Below are 22,200 nucleotides of genomic sequence, written 5' to 3'. Positions count from 1 at the left end.
AACTACTTTATGAGCTTGTACGCTGATAATTAATATTGAATGTTGGATGAGTGTCCTTGACATGGCTGTTACCAAAAGAGTTTAAATTGATAATGACCCTGCTGTATTATATATTAACTCTAGGTCTATAAAGCACTTTAACACCGACATGTATAGTAAGGGGAATAATGGCCTTGAGATTATTCCAACCAATAACATAAAGAGTATAAGGTGGGACACAAGGAAATATCAGAATGAAACACCAATTCTGGAAACTATAACGTTAAAACATGCCATCACTATACGGAACACCTTGACTGAGAGTAGTGACAACATACTGATAGCATTTGATTCTATGATTAATGATTTGAGACTGCTGTGGTCAAAGCCGGTTGAGGATAAGGCAGTCTTTATAGCAGGTACAATGCTGAATGCTTTTCTATGAAAATAGTTGCCTTGTAAGCTCTGATCCTGTCTCATCGCAGTTCACAGAATAAAGCATATTTTATATAATTCAGGCAAGAATATAAACACCTCCTAAACATAAAAAACTGGCATTACAAAATACTGTATGGGCCGAGCTGAGACAGTGCTCCTCTATGAAAAACACCAAATGGTTTTGGGAGGTTTTAACCCATGTAGAGAAGAAAGCAAACACACTGTCATATTGGCCTAGACGCCTGGGTCAAGCACTTTAGCATGTTGTATAGGGCTGACACCTTCCACACTTCCGTTTCTCACATATTTAATGATGCAAGGGGCATACCCTCTGAATATTCTAGTGCCTGAAGTGGAACAGGCCGCGAGATCAAGCGTCCGCGGATATATACCAGGAGGATCCCGAAATATGGGCTAGCATTCTTGCTAAAGTACTTAACTCGCCCCTAGCTGTTATCCTGGTTCCACCCTCATGACGCTCAGCTATTCTAGTACCCATATTTAAGAAAGGTGATCGAGGAAGCCCCTCTAACTACCACCCAATCTCTCTTCTGGGCAGGGTGGGAAATTTTTTGGGGAGAGTCCTTTTACATAGATTGCAAGGTTGGGTGGAAAGTCAGAATATCTTAACGGAGAACCAAGCCTGCTTTAGAACATGGGTTGGAACTACTGATCAAGCAGTCTTACTAAACATGATTTCGGACAAGTACACAATTAAAAAAATATCCTCACTATATTTAAATTTTGTTGATTTGAAGTCAGCTTTTTATCTTTTAGACCGGGAGAAGTTATGGAGATTATTGGTAGATATAGGGGCTAATATCACACTAGTGCACACAATAATGGCGCTCCATATTGATAACACAGCCAGGGTTAGGTATGGGCTGGGAGGCAAAGCACTGAAACCTTCCCCATCGTAAAAGGCGTCCGTCAGAGGGGGGGGGCTGTTAGCCCCTTTACTCTTCAGTCTTTACCTAAATAATGTAGTGAAATATCTGCTTGAAGACCACATTGATTTCTCCATTACAGCAGGAAGAAAGGTCTCAATACTACTATTTGCCGATGATACAGTCCTGCTGGTGGTGTAGACAGAAAACGCAATCCACGATTTACTAGTGTGATTTGCCAATTTGTGCCAAAAGAAGTCCTTGACTATTAACTGCAACAAAACAGAGTGTGGTGTTGAGACCATCCCCCAGTCTGAAGAGGAAGTCAACTATACATGGTGAGCCCACAGAGCCCTTCAAACAGTATGATTATCTGGAGATACGGTTCACTGAAAAACTACAATGGAAGAGTCATTTATATAAGGCAATTACAGTTTAGAGCCAGACTTTTGGGGCAGTTTTAAAATGTAGACACGAGTTAGGTGCCAGGAGCACCAGTACTATACTCCAAATGTAGAGACAGAAGGCAGCAGCACTTTAGGGGGCCAAGCTTTAGAAGTATGGGAATTATATCCATTACAAGTGCTTGAGAATAACTTTCTTAGATCCATGTTAAGACTATACCCCGGCACACCACTGTTAGCACTTTACACAGAACTCAGTCTCACGCCACTAGCAGAAGTAGCAGCCCTTAAAACCAGTATTATACTCGATTAGAGTTGTGTTGAACCCCAAGGCATCAATCTATTTAAAATCTTTAGAAGGTGCCAACTATGCTAGTGCTCAAGACAGGAATACATTGCTGTCTCGTGTAAAAAGCATATTATCTGAACTGCTGTTGGTGTTCTTTTTGTCTGACCCGAGTAACATAAGATGGGATACGGTAAAGATAAAGCTTGTTAAAGAGCGCTACTTTGTGGTCAGACAGGAGGGAGGATTAAAAAAAAAAAAGCAACACCTTTCAATGATTAGGCCTGGATTTTTATTGGGGCATTATTTTAATGACGGACATGGTTATTTGGCATTTTATATCTAGATTTGATTTAACCCAAACAAAAACGCACACTGTATATCAAGTTTACATTAGGTATCTTGCCGACCAGGAAATATTGATTTAGATGTTCAAGGCTCCTAGTAAGTGGTGAATATTGCTACTGTAATTTGGCGGTGGGGAGGTGGGGGGAGCGGGAGGGCGACAACTTATTGTACTTTTTGCTGTTTTGAACTATACATGCCTTATCACACAAAAGGTGTACTGTGACCCACTTTAGAAATGATGAGATTAAATGTGTTGGAGCGTTATTGCTGTTCTTCCTTAGAACAGACCCTAAATGTTTTTCTTTTATTTATTTTTTATTTTGTATTCAATAGCCTTGTACTCATGGGCAGTTTAGCCATACATGAGGGAGCTGCAAGCCGCTTCAGAAATCTGATCAGGTTCTAACAGGAATGTACCCAGCTGTAAATATCATAGTGCTTATTCTCCTCATTGTTTATGCACTTGCACTTTCTGGGGATGTCTGATAGAAGATTTATGTTTTATTTATTTGTTGACTGCTTTATTCATTATTGTATGACAGAAAGCTGCTGTCAATATCAGGGTGCTTACGCTCCCCATTAATGTTTATGGACTTACACTTTGTGGGGATGTTTACCGGTTGCTGCTGGTCACATGGGCGCTACTGTTAGTATTTTATAGGCCAAGTGATTGACAGGAGATTGCTGATTTATGGGATTTAATGTATTTATTGATTGTTTTATTCATTATTGTATGGCAGAAGCTGAAACAATATACAATCATTGGATTGTTCTTCACATTACTTTTAGTGTGAAGAATTGCTTTCACACTCAGTATGCAGAACAGGGCTGGTAAAAAGTAATACACACATCAGAGCAATCGTCCTCGGGATGACAGCTCTCTGCCCTGCTCTCAATTCTAACTCTACAGCTGCAGGAAGCTGAATCCCTTGCTGAGAGTTCTGGAAGAGACTGAGTGGTAACGTGGAATCCAACCGAAGCAAGATTAGTACACCAGAATACTTGCAAACTTTTTACCAGTAGGTCCAAAAAGAGTCACCAGGTCAATATAAAAAACTGTTTTTAAAGTAAGAACTACAACTGCAACAGTACAATTAAAGGAAGCAGTCACGTCATATTACTGCGAACAGCAGCTGGATGAAAGGAAAAAAAAAAGACTCAACGGGTTCGGCAATCGTTTGGGCTTTTGTTTGGTGATAGAGCGTACTCATGTTTTAAGCAGTTGTACAAGATTTTCTCACATGTGTAGATATTAACTCCCTATGCTTTTTTTACACACACAAAAGCTACCACAAAAGCATTAGCAGGGTAAGCTTACCCAGCTCAGAAAGATCATAATACACCATGGGCAGTTGCCCAAAAACTTTCCTAACTCACAAGAGGCACAGCACATGCAGCTGCTGTGCAAGGTTCCTTCATACACCTGTTCTCCAAGTTTCATTTCATTTGTTGTGTTCCAGCAATCTCACATTTTTTGAGTTGCAATGAAAGCATGATGTCAAAATTCACAGGAGCAGGAGGAGGTGCAGGGATGTTAGGGGACTAGGTAAGTGACACTGCTTTACTGCATTAACAGCAGCTGCGGCCACGTGCTTCAGCACTCGGTCACTCAAGATGATGTGCAGTTGAGGTTGCTCGAGTGGCGGGGGAGAAGAAAAGGGTTCCATGCATGCAAGATAGCAATTGAAGGAGGAGATCGTGAGAAGGCATTTTCATATTTTTCCTTGTCTCCTTTCCAAATATGATGAGTTCCCTTTATCTCCTGAGACCCATCTTTCATATGGGTAACAATTTTTAGCTCAATTTTCCATGTGAGTAATCTCATGAAGACATGAACTAACAGGCTGCTACATGAAGCCTCGGTAATTAACTGCAGCCTTTTTGATCTTAAATGAAACATTTTCAGGGAAATGGTCATCCAAAGTTCACCTAGTCTGATCATTAGAACTACGCAGGGATGGGGAATTTAATAAAATATCTACTTTTCCACAGGACATGTTCCTTCATAAATCTGCTCTTCCTATAAAAAAGAAAAACTGACCTGTCTCTTTGGTGCCATGTAGAGAGCCAACACATTTTGGCAACAATCTCATTATTTAAGAGCACAGAAAATAGCCTCTCTGATTATGCCAGTGCTAATACTATAGTCGGGATTGAATACTAGCGACTTCCTTATTTTACCACTTTTCCGCAGATCTACCCAGTTAGGTTGGAGTCAGTGGTGAGTAAATGTTCCAGGGTTGGAATGCCCTTTTGAGCATGTGCAAACCTACTAACCTGCATGTTTTATGGGTTTTCACTAGTTCTTCTCTAATCTTTTCCCATGCTGAGAAAGGGTGGAAATTTACTCCTGACAAGGGCAGAAGTAAAACTTTTTCCAGAGTTGGGGAAAAAGTGGATGGCGGGAAAGTGAACTTGTAAACAATATATTTTCACATGAGCAAATGTACACATGCATATTTGCTTGTGCTAAAATACAGTTCACAAATATTTTCTAGGAGTACAGTTTCTTCATCTACTTCTGTAAATTATTGTGAGTTCATGAAATAGGTAATCTACACTAATGCAAAGACATATACCATGGGTGCACTTTTGTGACTTTCTTCAACAACTGGGCCCCTAACTGGCGCCGCTGTTAACCAAGAAGTTTTGCTTTTATTAAAATTCTCTCTCTCTCTCTCTCCATCAATTGACTGGCTTTACTGTGAGTGATAGCAATCTGCTCTTTCACAAAGGAGCGTATCAGCATAGTTCATTGGCAGAAACTACTGAGGCAATGTGTGCTTTTTGAGACCAAAAAACATTTTTGCCAATGTTTGTTACAATCGTGAGGACCTGGCAGCACACACACACACACACAACAGTAAAGTTTTACAAAAGAATTGTCAAAATAAGACATGTACTGACAAAACCAAAAGACTGAACACCAATGTCGAACCTATTGGCTTTGCCAATGCTTGTTTATTTTCCATCTTTCCCATAATCATGTTGAAACTAGTTTCACTGATTTTCTGTTATGAATATTTTTGGGAAATATTAGCATTCATCAAACCCTTTTACTGAATAATGCATTAATGAAATGGCACCTAATATTTCACAGTAATTTAGCAAAACGTTTTTTTGTCCTAGTTGCATTCTTTTGTGAACATTTTATTTTTAAAGCAAAGAATGGTCAATCTTGTTTTCAAACTTCTGCAAATATTTGCATCTAATCAGACAGCATTACATGTATCCTCATAGTGTTGAACTTTGCAAACGCGTATACATATGTTTTTACTGAACAACTGTCAGTACTGCAGTCAGAGCTTACAACATATTTACAGCGCTCACCCTAATAATAAATGCTTTCCATTAATGAACCATAGATACAAGATTGCTCAGTGTAAGCATATGGGCACAAATATTACTGCAGCTGCAGACAATGTCCTTTTCTGTTCCTTAATGTGGGTTTGTAAACTGGCACCCAAAGGGTTTGTGCTGCAGGGGGTTGGGCCTACTTGTCCAAAGTACAAAATAAACATGAAAACGTGTTGTCCTTGTCCCCAAACAATATATCCTGGGCGTCGAGCAATAGGAATTGCACACCCCTGCTTCATATATTGACTAAGGTATGACTAGTAGAATGGGTAATACCAGAGACAAAGAAAATCTAGCTGAGGTCATACTTATTTTCATGAAGAGTTGCAGAATTTGAGTTGGGGGGGCGGGGGAGGTGAAGAGTCAATATAAATATTCATGTTACAAAGGAATGTATGCATCGAAGGTAAACTAGAGAAAAATATTAGGGTCATTAAGTTGGAGAAAATGCAACTAAGGTAATTGCGTTGGTGATAGACTTAGGGGATTTATATAGGCTTTTGCATTATGCCATCATTTTACATTTACAAATAGGTGAGATCTTAATTGTAAGACATTTAGTGTATTTTGTGAAGTCCTCGTTCGAGAGTGCCAATTATGGAGCCTTATTGGTTGAAGGATTTGGTAAAAGCTATGTAGTGGTATTCGTAGTTGTAACTAGCTGGAATGTGGCTGTGTGTTTTTAGTCTGGTTCCATTTGTGTTGCTGGGTCATTTGGTGTGGTGTCATTAGGTGCAAGAGTGAAAGGGTGGTTGGTGTGTGTCGGTTAGTGGTATGGTGCACTGAGGGTTGAGGTGGTAGCATGTAATGTAATTTGATGAGCGGTGACTCCACGAGCTTAACTGGGAGATAAACGAATTTACCTCCATATGGAGAGTAACAGTGTCAACAGTATTAAAGATTTAATATGGTACTTTTGAAGTCTGCGATTTACTGTCACTGGTGGGATGGTAGATTTAAGGCCTTGTATGATAAATGTGTGGCGATGAGGAAATGAAAGGGAAGATAAAAAACAGAGGTGCGAATACACAGCCAATGATGGGGAAGTAAGACGTGATGTACATAGTGGAGTAGAAGAGGTTCGAGGGGCAGTCAGGAGGTATATCAGGAAATGGCAAATTTTGTGGAGGCAGCTTTTGTGCAGGGATTGGGAGAGGAGGAGACATGTGAAGGGGTATCGTGAGACGGTTAAGAGAAAAATGATGGAGTAGAGCTGGTGGGAAGGTGGAGAGTCACTTTTTGGAGAAAAGCAGTGGGGAATTACAGGTGTGATGAGGGGAAGGGTCACGGAAATGACAATAAAGTAGCAGTGGAGAAAAACAGAATGTGGAAAAGACTGGCAGTATGGCTGGGAAGAAAATGGTGTAGTAATACCCGAGTGAAGGTGTCTGGCAAAAACTAAGTGGGTGGATAGCCGACTGAGGGGAGAGCTGAAGACTTTAGGGAAAAGCAAGGGTAGAATGGTATGTAGGAGAAGGGGCAAGACTGGAAAGTGGGAGCTGGGGGCTTCTGGTTGAGAGTCTGCGTGTTCAAAGTGTGAGATATCTGAGGGTGCTATCTGATAAGAAGATGTCACTTAGTGGAAATAGAAGACGACCAAGGGAGAGAACATTTGGGTGTGGTAAGAAGAGAAATAGGCCCGGGGCATGGGAATACAGACATAGGAAAGGCATGACATGATGTGTGCCATTATAAATTATATTTTTGTCATTTGTACCGCAAGAATTTGCAAATCATAGCACCTTGTAGCACTATGAGTGATGGGGGAATGTGTGCCTTTAAATGCCCTAGTACCCACATTACATGATCAGCCATATATATTGCGGTTGTATAGCCTGTGTACCGGCCAAATTGTACCACTCCATTTAAACTTTACTATGTTGTACCAGCTCAAGCCATCTCTTCACACTCCCACTCATATTTCCCGTCACTGTACTGTCCATTTACCTAGGGCACGTGACATTAATCTGAAAAGCTACCAAGTAAGTTCATATTGAGTAACTGTTAAGACATTTAACCAACAACATTTTCCACTGTGGAACGAGTAGTTTAACTTTTCCCACTGTAAGTGGGGAACTACAAGAAAACGTAGGGACTGATTAAAGACACTTTATTTACATGCCTATATATGCAGGTAATGCTGTATCTTGGTTGTGTATATTTGCTTTCACATATTCGTAAAAAGCCATTAGGAAAGGGCGCCAGCTACTAGTCACATAGGATCTACATACTGTGTGAACACTGCTGTTTCGGTAGTGTCGGGCACAAAAAAACCATGTAAAACTGGAGGTGGAACAGGTAAAGCGAGGGTGGCTCAAAGCAGGAATTACGAAGGGAGATGAACTAAGCGTGGGAGCAGCTGGCTAAAAGACAAGACAACTGGATAGTACACAGGTTACGTCTTAGGATCTATTTCACCGTTCGTCCATACAAGCCACATGTTTTCCATTAACTTTACTAAAAAAAAAAAAAAATCACCTGCTTTGCAAACACCTTCACCACCATAAAAATATATTTACCTCCCTTGATATCGAAAAGTCCACCAGATACAAAATCAGACTTTAACGTAGTGTGAAACTCAATAGGTTGAGCAGTATAGTATTGACGTCAGATCAGGTAAGCTTTTCGAATGCGCTGCACGTGAGGATGACATGAGGTCAAAGTATCCAACAACATAAGATATGCTTACTCTCCAATCAAAGGGGTTATCGAACAGGTAACTTACCTCCCATATCCCGACGGAACGCCTTAAAAAATCCACTACCTCCCAATCATCTGTCTTACTCCATATACTAAAAGTACTCCAAAACCTAAAAGCAGCGAGAGCCAATCGGCACTCTAGGTTATAATGACTGACAAGCTCAAAGGATATATGAGAAAGAGTTTTTTTTTTGTTTTTAATTGTGCCTTCCCATTCAACGTGCCATTGGTTAGAGCGGAGCAATAACCGGAAATTACCACCGGGTTAACACCCGGAAGTGATAACCTACGTCGGCCATTAGAACACTATCTAGTTAGTGGCTTATATTCTCCCCCATGTTCCGCGATCTGCAGTTGGTGTTTGGTGAGAATTAAACTTTACACATAACTATCAATACCGAAGTCTGTGTTTAAGGAGGCGCGCGCCCCGAAAGACAGGACAATCTGTGTCAAAACCAAACGACCATGAACTATCTGAGGAAAAGCAATACATATTGAGCTACAGGCTCAGTCGCATATTGTTTATCAGCTATATCGCTTGCATGGCCCTAAATTGTTTTATAAGAAGTCTCAGCTTTAGGCGTCCTACAGAGGCGAATCCTAATAGTTTCTCCTTCTTCCCATGAGCAATCCTGGACGGTGAATCACTTCCGGGGCATATGACTAATCTTTTCCGTTGCGCATTCTATTCTTTTTTTTAACCAATTGTTGGCTGCGGAGGGCGTTGTAACCACCATCTCTTCATCAGTATGGTTCACTTGTGTGTCAGTCAGTGTAAACCAGGTTTCCAATTGGCCCAGGCTGGCTTCAGCTTATGAAGATCTGGAGAGTCGAACAGAAGGTAGAGGGGCTGGTGTTTCAAATCCTCGATCGGTAGATCCGACGGGAGGTAAGTTAAACGCTTAGAAACTGACTTAATTCACGAATTGATTAAATACAGGTTATTAGCGTTTGTAGCACAGGCTCATGTTGTGCTTCTTCGTACCGGTTCTTGGACACCCCACCCCAGACTCAGTGATTCCCTGCGCATATCTCTCGTTGTTGTATTATTTTTCATGTTCTCAACCATATATGAAATTGACTGAAGGAGTATACATAGAGGTACTGAAGGCCGGTGAAGTTGCCAGCATCTGTGAAATAGGCGCCTAAGAGTAAATATTAAAAAAAAAATATATATATACGTCCTGTATGTCTAAATAAAATGTGCCCGCGCTTGCAGGGGGAAACGAAGCTTTTCTATAAGATATAGTTATTTGTGGGCTGGGCACTCTAAATAGTAGAAGGAAGTAGACAACGGCCCCTGGCAGGTGTCATGTAAAAAGGGTGGCAACCGACTTATCCTTTAAATATGCCACCGACTACTCTGGCCATCCTAGGATGTAATGGACCTGTACTAAATCGTTTTTACTCCTGAAAGCTTTTTAAGACTGCTAAACGTTTTAATGGCAGTGCTACGGACAGCTCACTGCAACTTGAAGCAAGGCTAGGGGGCACGTTGAGAGGAGGAATTATCCACCTTATGTTAATATCTTGCCTGAAGATAGAAGGGACAGCTGAGGGCGAAAAGAGCAGCATAAATCGTTCCAACATTCCACCACCAATAAGGCAGCTTCTAAGTGATTGGGCTTTAATGCTACTTACGAGTGCCAGTAATTTGTATAGTGACAGTAGTCTATTCTGGGATACATCTGGTTTAAAAAGTACGTTGCAGAATCACAATTTCATGACTTATTTCTGGGTTTCTTTTTTTAATTGCCTACAGGAGACTTGGTCCTGGAAAAGCCTACATATAGATGGCTATAGTTCATATTATGCACCTGAAGCCCTCTTTTGCACGGGCAGAACTAAGAGGCGGGCTTTGCCACCTATGTCTCAACTTTATTTCCATTCACAGTGGCTAAGGTACTCTTGGATTCCACTTTTTATCAGATGTGTTTAGAAGTTATAGCATATGTTTTGAATTTGTATGATGATAGTAATACAGAAAGATATTTTCAGTTCTGCTACTGGATAAAGATTTTGAATCTGTCTGTACTGCTTCTGCAGGGGAAAAGCATGTGGTTTTCGGGTGGAGATTTTAACCACATTTATGTATGTCACCAGCCAAATAAGTATATGGTTACGTTGCTGTAGAGACACGGGCCAATCTCATCTTATGCATGGCCCATTTGGGGAGGGGATTAACAGTTTATTATTCAAATACAACTTTGCTTTCGCCAATGAGTGCACTGGCCAGCCTGCTCTTTTGAATTTAGCTTTTCAGCTAGAGGTACTAATTTGATCATTAATTGCTTGCTGATTACTAGCAATTCGAGCACCTTTGTAACACAAAAACGTGTTTCAACTGTGTTAGTGATCATAATGCCCTAAGTATTACTTTTAAATCTCAGGATGTCTGTCAGCAGAATGGCCCTAAGATTCACGTAGGAAACTTGAATGTTGCCTCAGGTAATGGTATTAGTCTTAGATGGAATTCTATAGATCTGGAGAGTCTGATTAAGGACAACATAATGCATCTTTGTGTACATGCCTAAATGAGCAGGTGGGATACGAGGAAGTCAAGTGATTTTATATATATATACACATCATTTTATAGAAACTTCCAACAGCAGCAAAAAGGGACTTGGGTGTGCAGTGAACTGAGGGAATCCTAAACCCATGGGTGGTTTGGTGCTAATTGTACCAAAGCACGCAGTTTATTAAAATGGCTCTTAATAAAGCCCAAGAAATAGAGGAAGTAACATTTTGCATGTAGATTCATAAGGTCATTTTCAAACAAAGGAAGAAAGAGATTAAGGAAGGGCCATGAGCAGCAGTATTAGCTGCTAGTAAAGAAAAGGGATTGTGCTTCCTTTTGAAAGTGAATAATAACCTGTATTTCAGAGATGATCCAGCCCTGTCGCTAGAGAGAACCGTCCCAGCTGATGCTCTGGTAACTCACTTTAGTAGCATTTATTCTGCTCGGTAGTAGGAGCATGTGGAGGCTGTTTATGAGCTACATGGTATGGCTACAATATGCAATAATGATTTTAATTAATACCTTGGTATTTATACCGCAGGAGATAACATCTGCCGTTGTAGAAAGGCCAGCGACCTGATGGTATGCTTATTGACCTTTTTTGAAGGTACTGTAAAAACCTTAGAGGCCCACTGTTGACTAATGTGCTGATTGAATGCTGTGTGCTGGGATTACTTTCTGTGATTGTGTCTATAGTCAAGGCGGACAATCGTGGCAACCGTACCTGTTATCACCCCATCTGTCCATTAGATTTATTGATAAAAGTTCTGGGAAGAATTTTGCTTGTCAGAATAAAGGATTGGGTTGAGAATCGGCGTGCAATGGCAGAGATACGATACGAATTTAATAGGGGTGTAGGAACCATGAAACAATTTTTAAACCTAAACTTGTTCATTGGAAAGTATACTGTGGCAAAGAAGGTGCTGATGTACCTGGCCTCTATTGATTTGTCAAGTGCTTTCAGTTGTGTTGACCATGATAAAGCTCTGCGTATTCTGAGAGAAATGGAGATATAAACCCTTATAATACATTTCCTTAGGAAGATTTATACAGTGCCATGGTGAGATGTGGAATAAACAGTGAATGTTCTGCGGACTTTGGCATATATAGGTGGAGTGAGACAGGGACGTGTCCTGTTGCTGCTTCTCTTCACCCTATACTTAAATAATTTGGGTAGGGTGCTACATGAATGGTCCAGACATTTACCACAGATCGGGTATCGCCCTTTTCCCACCTCCTGTATGCTGATGACTGTGTTTATGTCCTGCACCGCTGTAGGCCTACAGAGGCTGATTAATGCTTTTGTGGATTTTATGGCAGACTTAGATCTAAGGCTGAAATTGAGCAAAACCCTTTTCATTAAATGTGTCCCTAAGTTTGATAAGTCATGACAATTCAAGGTGGGGGAAACTCTTATCTCAAACTAAACTTTTTGTATCTGGGGTGCTGTTTGACAGTCTGGTTCCTGGAAACAGTTTAGAATGGCAAGGAAACTTGTTACGAATTAAGACTCTCTCCCAGGTTCCTTTGATAAATAAGATTTATTGGAGAACACAACCTGGCATCTGTTCCTTTCAATGTGCCTTTCAGGATGTCAGGGTAAACTGATATCCCTGGGACATTCAACACCTTACACTCTAGAATACATCGCATCATAACACGTTTACATCATAACAGAACTCAAAATTATAAAATCTGAGATAACCATATTTAATTTTGCAGCAAAATTATGACAGGAGCCACTGAAAAAGATGGATGCCATATACAAGGCAAAGTGTGTCTCGAAGGTGATTCATAGGGAAGGAGTCTGGGGGTAAACTGACGTGGCGGGCTTACAAAACGCCATAAATAGCTGTTTTAGGTTACCTATGGTTCCCCGAAAATTGTGGCAGATTTGTTTTTCGTAAAGTTATTTACACCTTTTTTAGAGTATCAAATTAGGATTCAGCCTATATTACTGTAGCATAAGATCTGGGCTCAAGAGGAGGACCTTCTAAATAGGTGTTTGGATTCAGATTGTATATTGCTGGACTGAGCTGTGGGTGTTCCATGGCTCCTGTATTTTAAGAACTTTTTTTTGTTGTTGTTAGGCTTGGTAAGCCAGAATTTTTCAAAACTCCGAATCCTTAATTAGTACCAATAAGGCTGAGTGGAAAAAAAACAAATCTCTGCAGGACCCTGCTAGAGGAAGGGACTATGGAAAGTTCAGTTTTATTTGCTGTTAACTGTTAAGGGCCTCCAACTCTACTTTGAACATGTTCACAGCACATATTTGTTCTAATTAGGTTCTGGTGCTTCACTGTTAATCAATTGTTACCTTCCCTAGGATTAATGACTGGTCTGTCGCACTATCGTTATTTCTGTGTGACTATCATACAGAACAAAGCACTTTGTTCTTTTGGAAATATGCTACACTGAGGAAGTGATTCGTATTATCTCTTTTAAAGGGAATTAATTTCCAGCAGTGTAGGGTGGCTCTAATTTTTCTCCAGCAACCTTTTACATTACCCATTTGTTGGGCAATAGCAATATATTTTGTGCCAGGCTGTTACTATTCAGAAGGCTATGGATGTAGTTGGTTTTGAATTCATATATTTTAAGTAGTGTAAATATTATACTGAGGAATGTTGTTGGTTATTTTTCTGGTTTGGTATGTATTTTATTGTTATGCTGCTATAGTTTTATTGAAGCTGAATAAAGCCTGATTAATTATGATGACATGTAAAAAGACTGTCCTGCTGCCATTACTGCTGTCAGTCCTCCACAGCTTGGTGAGTTGATGATAGTTGCACGGAGAAAAGGGAGTGCTCGCATTGAGAACCGGATTTAAGAACCAGAACATGCCCTTGCCACCTTGTAATCTGAATTTGAGGGAAAATCCAGTTATTATTGAGGATAATTGCTACTTTAAGTGAATCCTGGTTATAGGAGCAATACCTTACTTTTGTTTCCATTGGAATGTTTTTCAGGAATCCTCATATATTACAAGACAAAATGGATCAATTCTACAAGCTACTTGACCCATCATCTTTACTCTTCCTTGTTCAGACTAAGGCCATGCTGACTTATAAATCTGAAAGATGATTTATTGGCTTTACTTTCTTGTTCTTGATTTTTCAGCATGTTGAAGAGACTTTGGGGTGGCACTTGAGTTTGCAGTGCCCAGTTCGATTGTTTTTGTAGTGAAAGTGTTGGCAGACAAGACTGTACCTTATTTGACGATGACCGTACGTGGTCAATGAAGGATTGGTAAAAATCCTGTACTCGCGCTGCTTACATGTTTCCTTCCTTTGACACTTTTCTAAAACATATACCAACAAAAAAGAGGTATAAATGAACCCGCTCAGTTTGTCCACACAGTAACAACCAACAAACAAAAGTCAATACTGTACCACCAAATGAATGGCACCTGAGTTACCCTCCTACTCTGTCTCCAATGTTGTGAATATCTTTTACTTGATAAAAGCACATCCCTGAGGCGCATAGTGTCTGGGGTGGGACCCTTACGATGAAGCATGCCGCCAGATAGGTTGATGGGTGAGGGATCTTTTATTAAGTAAAAGATACTCACAACTTTGGTGACAGAGTAGGAGGGTAACTCGGGTACTATTCATTTGGTGGTAGAGTACTTTTCTAAAACATTCTGCACTGCCAGTTGATGGCTTTCTTTTTGCAGTCAAACCTCCATATGCACCTACTACAAAAGAAAAGATGCCTGTCTTCAAAAACATATTAATACACCAGTGATTTAACAGGAACACTTTTGTTTTGATTTGGAGCTTTATTAGACAATAGACTTGCTTGTAATCTTTTAATAATTATTGAATCTAGTAGGTATGCAGCCAGACCTAGCCTGAGAGAAGTATGAACATTTTCATTTTTGTTGTGTAGTGCATGTTAAGCAATTTGTGAGTAAGCAAACTATAATTTCATTCATGATTTTTTGCTTTGAAATATTTTTGTTCTGCATTTCCTTCAATGCCCAATTCAAAATAAATATTGTCCCAATGGTATCGTTCCTGAGTGGGTAAAAAGCCTATAGGTAATTATTTTCTTTGGGGGTTGGGGGGGGGTGAAAGTGGGGCGATGACGGTGGGTGCAAGAGGCATGATTTGAAATTGTCTATTTTGATCAGTGTTCCCAGTTTGTTCCCATCACTCATCGGGTCATGACTTTTTTAAAACAGTTACTCCTGCAGCATTATATAGTTTGCTTCTTTTTTCTGGGAAGGGAGGGGGTTTCTTTTTCTAGTGTTGTATAGACCACGTTCTTACTACCAAAGTTTATTTTACCATTAAATCATGGTATTATCTCACTACCTTGTTTTCTTCTTATTTATTATATCAGTGCATCAGAAGGATGTAATTCTTCTAAGGCTTAATAAATATGCATGTCCTGTGGCTTTTTATGTAAGTCCATAGCTGCAAACAGAGGTGGCGCGGCATAGGGCAGTCAAAACATATATGTTCCCAGATGCCTTCAAAAATAAAACATCAAGGACCTCCATCCCTGAACTGGGGAAGCCTTGTGGAATCGTTCAATGGTCCAATGCAAGTGACATACACAAGTACCAGATTTGTTAAAATTTGCTCCAATTAAAGCTTTATGCATTAATTGATGCAAACACTCACACTTTTCTTTGTCTATCCCAATTTATCCCCTCCCCCACCCACATTTCTCTTTAGCCACCTCATAGCTAGGTAGGTTAATAAAATGATGGTATAGATAAAAGATGTGGCATCTTTTAATTTTCTTGCAACATACTCTTTGAGGATTCTGGCCTCTCTCCAGTCCTTATCAGTTTCATCCAATGACTCCTCAGTTGAAGAGTGTAATCTGCTTTCATCTCCTGGAATGATGTAAGCTCTTCTCCTCAACCATGCCAGAGTCGCTATACTGTTCCTGCCATGACTATGATGCTACTTTTCTAATTTATTTTGGAGTTTTGTAGTTATTGGGTTATTTAAATGCCACTGTGGAATTTTACATGAATATTTGACGTATTTGGAAAGCCCTACTTTCAGTTTAAGCTTAGATTTTCGCATGGCAGTCTCTGCAGATAGAAAACTAGGTAGCTGTTCTAGTCAGTTTTCTTTCCCTTTTTTTTTTTTTTAAAGATCTTGGGTAACATATTTTTCTTCTGCTTTGTCTAGAAATATTGCTAAGTTTTGTTTCCTTACACAGAGCCAAAGTAAACCATACCTCTCGGGCCTGTGTCTACTTTTCACTAAGTGGAAGGCAAATACTGCACCACATCATCAGCATAGAGACCATTCGATGTTAAGATCAGACTCTGCCAGGCATATCATCCTTCCTCTCTCATCTTGGCTACTGAGAGTTTTAGGAGTACAGCAAAAAGAAGAGGTGAGAGGGGACAGCACAGCCTAGTTCCTCCAGTGATGCTAATTTTTCTGGAAGCAGTTCATGCATAGCACTGCTGATGCTCCTGCATGTAATCAGGCTAGTGATTTGGTGTGCTGGGAAGACAATCAAAACTCATCCTAAGCTATTCATAGGGATACCCATTTCACCAAATCAGATGCCTTCTTGGTGTCCACAAAAACAGCTACCGTCTATTTTGTGTTGTTGCGACCTCTCGTGCCTCTATCAAATAATGAGTATTGGTTGCTAAAAGCATCCCAGGGATGCACCTGCCTAGTCTTCCTACATTACATCACCTATCGCCCTCCCCAGTCAAAATGACAACATTTTCTTTAGGAGTTTATAATTAAGTTGAGAAACGGTTGAATGCACAATATGAACCACTTTCCGGGAGAGGAGGGGGGGAGCAGGGTCCCTGGTTTAAATACAAATAATCAGAAATTCCTCCTTAAATGAAAGTGGTAATGGACTCTCCTTGAAGATGGAATTCAACAATGTGGCTGGGATTGGGACAATTTCTCATTTGATACCATTCAGACAGTTTGCCATCTTCACCTAGCATCTTCCCTCGACTTCCTTTTATGGACAAAATTATCTCTTGCTGAGTTACCTGCATAAATTGGCAATTTTAGGGGAATGGGGCTTTTCTAAAACACTCTGTTCCTTTTATGAGCTAATCTTTAGATCATCCTTCTAGAGATACTTTACCTCTAATGTAGCCTTTGTGATTAAATGCCTAAATCTTTTGAATCACCATGTTATCACCCACCCTCTACTTTGCTATGCAAAAGGTTTGTGTTTTACTATCCTCATAGTTTTTCTGATTTAAAGATTCTGTGTTCGTCGATCTTTTTCAAAAGTTTTGCTTCAAGATTTAATTGTGTATGATTATATTGTGTTTTTCTAGATATTATAAAGTCTCCCAAGAGTTAAATGTCTTTTCTATGACGTTGGCAGTGTAATTCTTCTGTTTTTGCAAGTTCCTCTTGGTTACTTCTGATTTGTTCCGTGGTTGCCTGCATCTTAATAACCACGTTAAATGGTTCCAAGACAAATGCAATTTCTGTTGTTCTTCTTATCTCTGGAATCAGTTTGTTTGAATTCAGCATGAGACAGTAAAGAGAAGTCTAGCCTAATCTATCAACGACCAGAAGACTTTTTGGTGTCTTCAAAAGTTTTGTAAATAATATCCAGAGCATGGTTGGAAAATACTAATGGCTTAATGTAAGTTTCGATCATCTGAATATTTTTCAAATTGAAGGAACATTCAAGATGAGATCTGGTGATTTTGTAAGCTCTATCTATTATGTCAATCCGGACTTCCACGGTTAAGAATTCTCCATACATCAAATAAAGACAACCTGTTCATAGCTTTCATTAAACATTCATGAAAACAGATTTACAGGCTATTCTAGCTCTACCCAAAGCACCTGTCTTATGCCTATCTTCCTGTGTTAGTGCTTGATGGACCATTTCCACCATAGAATGACTGGGCTGCAATATTGCGATAGCGTCAATACAAGCTCCTGGAATGCTGCTGGGTCATCCGAAATGGACTATAGAACACAGTAATTGTGAATCACTCACCCTTTATTGTTCCTCTTTCGATTGGTACGATATCTAGAGCATAGTCCATAGAATATTCTGTTCTCATCTTATACATATATACTTTTTTTAATGCTTGCAGCAGCTGCCATTTCTCTAGATTTTGCCTGTGCTAGTGCGCCATTAACTTCCATTAGAGGATCCCCCTTTTTAAAAAAAAAATTTTTTTAAACCTTTGTATCCAGTTGCCCCTCACCCCAATGTAGCGCAGTGAGGCTGTAAGGGGCAGACTCCTATGAAATGGGTAAATCCCTATGGAGAACAGGGATATTTGAATTATTTTACAGTGCCAAAGTTTTTCCGATTTCTTCTATTGGGTACTTCTGCTATTTGCTTTAGTCTTTGGTGATCTCTTCACTCTCAATCCGTGAAGTCAGGGTTGCCTCTGTGTTGCTGGCACTTAACGGGTCTTCCATGGCTTTGAGGATTTGCTCTTTCAGGCATCTGTTTTATCTTCTGCCTGCTCTGAAGCAGATATTTGTTTAGAATCTGAGCAGAGTTGTACGTTTACCCTGTTTCAATTAGTCCATTGTTGTGGTCTGTCAAGACTATTAGGCTGATTTTATTGTTTCATCGATGTAGGGAAGTCTGTTATTGCCATTCAGAGAGGATTTTCCCTTTCCATGTTTCCTTAATTTAATATCCGCGTTTCTTCTAGGTTGACATTGCTTAACGGTTCTCGGATCTGTGACTTTCTGGTCTCTTCAGTGGCCCTTCAGCTCCTTTCTTTTTGTATCTCTTGGCACCACCTGATCCTTTTAAGAGAGCAATGGAGGACTTGCATTTGCATTGCCATTTTTTTTATTTATATCTAGCAGTATTCGTTCCCCATGGGATGCCTCAGAAGAGTTTGTTGTATTACTAAAATTAGTATCCATGGAAGATGTTTCTAGTGTAGTACGAGACTTCTTTTCTACTTCTGCCAGAGTCTGGCTTTTGTTTTGAGACCAGGCTGCCTCCATGCTCATTACTGCTTCCACATTGTTTTTTAAGGCACCAATGGTAATCTCAATTGTTTCTTGGTGCACTTGTTAATACTGAATCCTCAGTCTTTAATAAGTACCAATCTGGAAACAGTATTTGAGTGCAAGTGTAAACCAAAGATCCTGCAATAATGTGCACAGTTCGTATGTTAAAGCTCAGATTGTTGAAGTACTATAGCGATTAGCTGGTCATGTAAGAAATTGACATTTTCTAGAGCTTGTGCACTTTTTATAAACTGTAAATTGTAGCACAAAAAAGGATGTGATAAAGTGCTTGATATACAGCGCAGTCATACTTTTAATGCTAAATATTTCTTTTCCTCTGCCTTGAGCATACCCTTTCTTATACATGAGACATGACCCATCTGCCTCTAGTCCTCATCCAAGCCTAGTCTTTGTCCCATCCTCAAATGGCATAACGCGTCAGCAGTGCCTGGCTTATCATCCTTTTTCAGCTCTCACCTCTGAATGCACGAGGACATAGGAGAGGTGTTGCTACTTCCGGTGCTGTGGCTGAGCATCATCAGGCGAATTCTCGTCTCCGTCCTGCACTTAACAAAAACTAAATCCAAACAGGCCTACCGGAGACAGGTCCAACTCTGATCGAAGTTGGACCTCCATGTCAAATCAGAGCTCCAATAGGACAGGGAAAGGACATGTCTGTCATACATCAAAATTCAGAAAAATATAACGAGAATGCACCTCTTGAGAATACACTCTCTCTGCCACAGTGTTTGCAGCACGAAAAGGAGCAGGACCGAAATAGATGGCCTGCAGACAGATGCAGTATTATGGAGTGCTTACTCCAAAAGAAACAAGCATTGGCAAAACCAGTTGGTTTCGCCTATGGCAAATGTGTTGGCTTTGTCAGTGGTGTGTCGTGGATACCTTATCTATATTATTTTTTCTTTAATTAGAGCTTTTGCAAGCACATCTTAAGCGAAACTCAATAAACTGATACCCTGCGAACTCAAACTTTAAAGCGCCAGTGTATCTGTCTGATAGTGTGCTTACCAGTTTGAATCCTTGAAAGACGCACTTAGCTTATCTTCCGTAGACCGATAAAAAGTGTCACAGTTGGATAATCATGACATCTGATATTGAGGTGCCAGACGACCGTGGTTTGCACAATATAAATAGGCTAAATCACGTCCTCTCTGAATAACTCACTCGAGTTCAGTGATGGCAGTGTAAAACACACACAAAAATTAATTGCTAGTAAACAAACCCTACTAAGCGCCACACGTGCGAAAGCTGTTTTTCTGTGGCATGCAAGCTCTTAAATGGCGGCTGAATATCAGGTTCTCGGACAGAAAGGGTCGAAAGTTGGAAGGGTATTTCATGCACAAAGCATTGAAAAGTTTGCATGTCACATTCCTTGAAAGCAAACTCGCAGTTTTGGACGGCTCTCATTCAAGAACGTAGATTATTTATCAGTGTACGAAGAACTATTATTAGTGGTCGTACCACCCTGTTGCTGATCTGACAGCTGATAATTGCAGAAAGGCAATTCACTCAGTAAATTACTAAAAATAATTAGTTTTACGCAACAAAATGTTCGCAGTTATTAAATGTGCATTCTGGAGTGGTCTCTTGCGCCCTTCACTTAGATAAACTAATTTCATTGTCAGAATTGATAATCTATGCAACACCTATTTTGAGCAGCATTTATCTAATTTCAGACTGCATTTCACAGAGCTGATCATGACTACCTATCTTCGAGACTGACTGGTTGTGGTGTCCCGGACTCGCTGCGAAGGCAATAGGGTTTAAATTAAAATAGATCACTCGGATATCACTTCAGAAAAAGTCTGTTTACAAAGGTCTAAAGCAGAGGGGCACCCATGCTGTCTATTATACACATAGAAAACCATGAGTTAGAGAAATGTGTTCCCTCCGAAATTTGATTGCCTTTCTCTACCTTTTGTTTCAATGTTCAGGCAGCACGGTCGTTTTGGATCAAACTACATCGCTCTGCAAATATTACTTTATGTGTTCAAAGTATTTCATTGCTCTAATACATTAGTAGTTAGCAAAGAAAAAACAAAGATGTGTCTGTTTTAGGAAATTGTCAAAACAGTTACAAAAAAATGGGCAGTTGTTTTTGGATAATTCTAAGTTGCAGTGGGGGGGTGTGCTTTGTTTTGAGTGGAGGAGGAGCTACATTACATTACGTCACTTCACATTTAGTTTTAAGGTACTAGTCCTTGGCTCTTCTATCTTACATTTGAGGAAGAAGATCTAGGGACCTTTTTTAAGCCCCTTTTTAAGTGTCGTGGCTGCTAAGCCCAAGCAACCTTTCCATGATGGGTTAATTTCCTTTAATGGGAACCTGCTCCATTGGGCTAACGTTGTTCAATGCTGAGTATATGGAACTTTGTCTGGGCTGTCCGATAGCAGAGAGCAGGCTCAGGTTTGTTTAAATAAGTCAGTCTGTCTAAACGAGTCAGTAATTTTGAGGTCTGCTTCACAACTTTACCATTGTTTGTTAAAGGCTTAGGTCTGCACTTGAAGTCCCACTAAAAACTTAATTTTGGACGAAATTAATACTTAGGCGGCTGTATGTCTCTCCATGGAAGGTATAGCTGGAATCATTGAGCTATAATTGTCAGCATGGTGAATTGGAATATGTAGTTAGCACTTCCTCAAGTTGAAGTATTGTATATTAAACAAGAAAAATCTCATATAATGGAAGTTATTTGCTGACTGACCAGAAAAAACAGATATCGATGATAATATTTTATACTACAAAGCAAATGCGGATATTTCAGATCCTTAATTGTCTCTGCAGTAGAAGCATGAGGCTCAAAGCATAAGCTTCAGACTTTGATTTGGCCTATTTCTATTAATGAGTTTTACATCTGTCTGGAAAGGAGGAGGTGATAAGTTGCTATGGTTTTTTTTCGGTTTAAGAGAATTCTCTTCCACAGGTTCATTCTATTTGTCAGAGTGTGATTTATTCTCGCAGATGTTTATTGAAGCCCATATCGGTTTGTTTGGGCATCAGGACAATGTAGAATCGATAATTGTATGTTTGAGAATGTTCAGTGCACACTTTTTTGTTTTAATTGATGGATTTTGTCGATTGTAAAAGTTCATAATTTTGTGTTGGCCTGTCCAAATGTTTTCAAGTGTAGCCCAACTCTTTCATTGATGCCATAATCCTTAACTTCAAAGATGTAGCTTAAGTGTTCGGAGCCCGATTACACAGGCTGTGACACAGTCATTGCTTGCGAATCTTTATAATGTTTATTTATTTTGTGCTTTTATTGTATTTGTCTGTTGTGGAATACTGCATCTGTTCGTGTGACAG

General features: G+C 39.9%; 2 protein-coding genes across 29 annotated transcripts in view; one reads left to right on the top strand and one right to left on the bottom strand.

The window, feature by feature from the left end:
- The window catches only part of LOC138299845 (zinc finger CCCH domain-containing protein 11A-like), a 67,194-nt gene extending 58,583 nt beyond the window's left edge, over positions 1-8,611 (bottom strand). For all 19 annotated transcript variants that reach the window (XM_069238467.1, XM_069238465.1, XM_069238466.1 and 16 more), the window contains exon 1: positions 8,425-8,611. The gene's annotated coding sequence lies outside the window, so the exon portion shown is untranslated. The remainder of the gene's footprint in view (positions 1-8,424) is intronic.
- A 125-nt stretch (positions 8,612-8,736) lies between these two features.
- The window catches only part of LOC138299844 (zinc finger CCCH domain-containing protein 11A-like), a 273,758-nt gene continuing 260,294 nt past the window's right edge, over positions 8,737-22,200 (top strand). For 4 of the 10 annotated variants that reach the window (XM_069238454.1, XM_069238456.1, XM_069238457.1 and 1 more), the window contains exon 1: positions 8,739-9,288. The gene's annotated coding sequence lies outside the window, so the exon portion shown is untranslated. Of the gene's footprint in view, positions 9,289-22,200 lie in introns of all 10 variants that reach the window. The other 6 variants (XM_069238458.1, XM_069238462.1, XM_069238460.1 and 3 more) reach the window with 3 other exon arrangements.

The sequence above is a fragment of the Pleurodeles waltl genome, chromosome 6 (genome assembly GCF_031143425.1).
Source record: "Pleurodeles waltl isolate 20211129_DDA chromosome 6, aPleWal1.hap1.20221129, whole genome shotgun sequence".
NCBI classification, from domain to species: Eukaryota; Metazoa; Chordata; class Amphibia; order Caudata; family Salamandridae; genus Pleurodeles; species Pleurodeles waltl.
Note: the sequence above shows the minus strand (reverse complement) of the source record. Positions and strands in the feature narration are given on the sequence as shown.